The following is a 4,912-nucleotide window of genomic DNA, read 5'->3' on the forward strand; positions in this document are numbered from 1 at the left end:
TTTCGTGAAAGATCGGCCATCTAGGATTCCACCCTACATCAGAAGTGGTCCTTGCGAAGGTGTAGCCACACTCGATCACCAATGTTGAAGACCATAGGTTGCTTGTTGAAGTTGAGCTTGGTCGCAAGGTGTTGAATTTGGCGCTCGATGGTGTTTCTTGTATCTTCATGCATCTTCTTGAGATGTGTCACACACACACTTGCGTCCAAATTGATGCGCTCTTGGAGTGGTAGAGGAGGAATGTCCAATGGTGACAATGGGTTGAATCCGTAACCGACCTCGAAAGGAGCCTTGCTGGTTGTTGAGTGTCTTGCTCGGTTGTAGGCGAACTTGAGCATTGTACCTGATGACGCATAGTATCTCGAACTTAGGCAGTAGCCATGTCTCACTTGAAGAGGGGGGAAAACTCAAGTAGGAGTGATGTCACCTCGGATTGAATAGCACGTGCCCTAGCCCTTGTCATTGGTCCACTTGGAGCTTGGATAGTTGATGTGGCGTCCATGTGGATGGTCGTGGGATGCTCCGCATCATCTCCCCTCCCTTGGGGAAGATCCATCCTCGGATCGAGTTCTTCATCACCATGGAAAGGAGAGAGATCTTTGATGTTGAAGATGTCGCTCATGTTGTATTTGTCCCGTGGGAGGTCGATCTTGTAAGCGTTGTCGTTGTAGCGTGCGAGCACCTTGAAGGGTCCATCGGCTCGAGGTTGAAGCTTAGACTTGCGTTCTTGTGGAAAGTGCTCCTTGCGAAGGTGTAGCCACACGAGATCACCAATGTTGAAGACCATAGGTTTCTTGTTGATGTTGAGCTTGGTCGCAAGGCGTTGTACTTGGCGCTCGATGGTGTTTCTTGTATCTTCATGCACCTTCTTGATATGGGCCGCTCGTGCACTTGCGTCCAAATTGATTTGCTCTTGGAGTGGTAGAGGTAGAATATCCAATGGTGACAAAGGGTTGAATCCGTAGACAACCTCGAAAGGGGACTTGCCGGTTGTTGAGTGTCTTGCTCGGTTGTAGGCGAACTCGGCGATGGGTAGACACTCCTCCCACTCCTTGATGTTCTTCTTGATGAGTACTCGAAGTAGAGCGGAGAGTGTGCGGTTTGTCACCTCCGTTTGGCTGTCGGTTTGCGGATGGTACTCCATCGAGAAGAGTAGCTTGATTCCGAGCTTGGCGCATAGGGTCTTCCAAAAGTATCTAAGGAACTTGACATCGCGGTGCGAGACAATTTTCTTTGGCACACCATGGTGACGCAATATTTCTCTACAAAAGAGATTAGCAACATGTGAAGCATCGTATATCTTGTGACAAGGAATAAAATGTGCCATTTTGGAGAAACGGTCCACAGCGACAAATATGGAATCTTTCCCATTTCGAGTTCTAGGCAAACCAAGTACAAAGTCCATGGTAATGTCTTCCCAAGGTTGGTATGGAGTCGTTAAAGGCATATATAGACCATGAGATTGAGCTTTGCACTTAGCTTTGCGACATGTAGAATACCGGTTGGTGAAACGACTGACATCCCGAAACATCTTAGGCCAAAAGTAGCTTTTCGAGAGCGTGGCGAACGTCTTGTCGCGTCTGAAGTGTCCCATTAAGCCTCCTCCATGAGATTCCTGCAAAAGCAACAAACGAAGTGAGGATTCAGGAATGCAAAGTTTGTTAGATCTCATAAGGTAGCCATCTTTGATGTAATAGCGTTCCCAAGATGTATTCGACAAACACTTGGCTTAAGGAATGGCAAAATTTGTATCATGCTCATATAAGTCTTTGATATGCTCAAATCCAATGACATCTAACTCAAGTTGCGTGACAAGCATGCAAATGCGGGAAAGAGCATCCGCTACTATGTTTTCTTTACCCTTCATGTACTTGATGACATAGGGAAAAGACTAAATAAATTCACTCCATTTAGCATGACGCTTGTTCAACTTAGTTTTTCCCTTAAGATACTTGAAAGTCTCATGATCAGTATGAATGATAAACTCATGGGGACGAAGGTAGTGTTCCCACTCATGCAAAACGCGGACTAAAGCATATAGCTATTTGTCATAGATGGGATAATTGAGTTGCACTCCAGAAAGTTTCTCACTAAAGTAAGCTATGGGGCACTTCTCTTGCGTTAACACACCTCCTATGCCATTACCGCTAGCATCGCAATGAATCTCAAAAGGCTTGTTGAAGTTGGGTAAAGCAAGCACGGGAGCATGAGTAAGCAAATTCTTAAGCTCATTGAATGCGGTATCTTGGGATGGTCCCCAAACAAAAGGCGCATTCTTCTTGCTCAAAGCATGCAAAGGCAAAGCAATGGTGCTAAAATCATTTACAAAGCAACGATAGAAACCCGCAAGACCAAGGAAACTACAGACTTGATGCAAGTTGGTTGGTTGCGGCCAATTCTTAATAGCATTGATCTTGGACTAATCTACATGAACACCCATAGAAGAGACAACAAAACCCAAGAAAACGAGCTTATCAACACCAAAAAGGCATTTCTCCATATTAGCATAGAGACGCTCTTTCCTAAGAGTTTGCAAAATGGTGCGGACATGGGTTTCATGCTCTTGGATAGATTTGCTAAACACAAGAATGTCATCGAAGTAAACCAGAACAAATATACCAATGTAAGGGCGAAAGACATGATTCATAAGACACATAAAAGTGCCCGGTGCTTCCGAGAGACCCATAGGCATGACTAACCACTCATACAAACCAAACTTGGTTTTGAATGCGGTTTTCCATTCATCGCCCTCTTGTATGCGGATTTGATAGTAACCACTCTTAAGATCAATTTTGGAAAATATAGTGGCACCACTAAGCACATCTAGCATATCATCTAGGCGAGGAATGGGATACCTATAATGAACAGTGATAGCATTGATAGGTCTACAATCGGAGCACATGCGAAAACTACCATCACGTTCTGGCACAAGAATGACCGGAACGGCACAAGGGCTCAAACTTTCACGCACATGTCCACGGTCTATGAGATGCTTTACATGCCTTTGTATTTCTTTTGTTTCGTCGGGGTTGACGCAGTAGGGAGCTTTGTTTGGAAGTGGCGCTCCAGGGATGAGGTCGATGCAGTGCTCAATGCCTCGATGTGGAGGTAGTCCCGGAGGTAGCTCATCGGGGAAAACATCGTGAAATTCCTGCAAAAGAGAAGACAACACTAGAGGAAGAGTGTGAGAGGTGTTAGTTTGTGGTGCATTGTGCTTGCACACGAGGACGTAGTGTAGGACACTAGATGGGTTCTCACACACTTCTCTCATCTCATGTTTGGTGGCAAATAGAACTAGGTTCTTGTTTTCACTCATCGTGGAGGCACTCAATTTGGGCTTGTGGTGCTCACTCTCTTTTTGGTGGCTCACTCTCTCACTATTCTCTCCACGATGGGTGTTTTGCTTGTCGACGATCACTTGACTTGGCAACATTGGACGGAGGACGTACTCCTTGCCCTTCATCTTGAAGATGTAGTGGTTCGTTCGGCCATTGTGGATGACTCCTCTATCGAATTGCCATGGCCGTCCAAGGAGAAGATGACAAACGGTCATTAGAACGACGTCGCACTCCAAGGTGTCTTCGTAGGCGCCGATCTTGAAGGAGACTTGTACTCGGTGCTCGACTTGGATAGTGTTGGAGTCACTAAGACATTGCACTTTGTATGGATGTGGGTGCTTCGTCTTGGGCAATTGGAGCTTGGAGAAAAGTTCTTCACTTGCGACATTGTGACAACTCCCTCCATCGATGATGACCTTGACGGATCGTCCATTGATGCCGGCCTTGGTGTGGAATATGTGGCATCGTTGGTCTTCTTCTTGGTGATGTTGGAGAGTGAAGACTTTGGAGACAACAAGTGCGGGACTTGAGTCTTCATCACAAAAGGCTTGTTCTTCTTCATTGTTCACTTGGCGGTGCATGGCAACTTTCTCAAGGGCTTACATTTCTCCTTCGCTCATGGAATCATAAGTGCCATCGTCATTTAAGATCATGGTGCGCTTGTTGGTGCACTCATAGGACTTGTGGCCTCGGCCGCCGCAAGTGAAACACTTGAGGGAACTCGTCTTGATGGTATCATCGGTAGGGGTTGATGATGATGAAACTCTCGGCTTGAAGTTGCTCGTATTAGGGTTGCTTGTAGTTGGCGAAGCTTTCTTGGAAGTCAACTTCTTGATGTTGGAAGTAGAGGGTCTTGTAGTCAGTGTTGGAGTCGTTGAAGCTTGGTTATTGGAGAAATCGTAGGACTTGGATGAGAACTTGGCATACTTGAAATCATCTTGCACTTGGCGTTCCGCTTTGGTAGCTTGGTGCACGAGCTCAATGAGATTTGAGTATGGTTGGAAGTCGGTGATCTTCTTGATAGGATGATTGAGTCCATTCAAGAAACGTGCCATAGTTTGTTCATCATCTTCCGTCACATTGGCTCTTATCATTGCAATCTCCATCTCGTTGTAGTATTCTTCAACGCTCTTGGTTCCTTGCTTGAGTTGTTGAAGTTTCTTGAAGAGGTCGCGGTTGTAGTAGGTAGGTACGAAGCGTGCTCTCATGACATCCTTCATTTGTGCCCAAGTAGTGATGGGTGGTTCACCTCTTGCCTCGCGGCGCTCTATGATTTGTTCCCACCAAATGAGGACATAGTCTTGGAACTCAAGGGATGCCATCGCGATCTTCTTCTCTTCTTCATAATTGTGCAAACGGAAGATCTTGTCAACTTACAATGCCCATGAAAGGTATTCTTCGGGATCGTTGCTTCCGTTGAACTTGGGCATGGTGAACTTGAGCTTTCCGTAGCATTGTTCTTCATTGTGTTGGGGTCGGGGATGATGACGCCCATGTTGTAGATGATTGTTCAACTCGTGATGTTCTTGACGCGGAGGATTCCCATTGTCTTCATGCTCTTGATGAACTTGATG

The sequence above is a fragment of the Triticum dicoccoides genome, chromosome 1A (genome assembly GCF_002162155.2).
Source record: "Triticum dicoccoides isolate Atlit2015 ecotype Zavitan chromosome 1A, WEW_v2.0, whole genome shotgun sequence".
NCBI lineage: Eukaryota > Viridiplantae > Streptophyta > Magnoliopsida > Poales > Poaceae > Triticum > Triticum dicoccoides.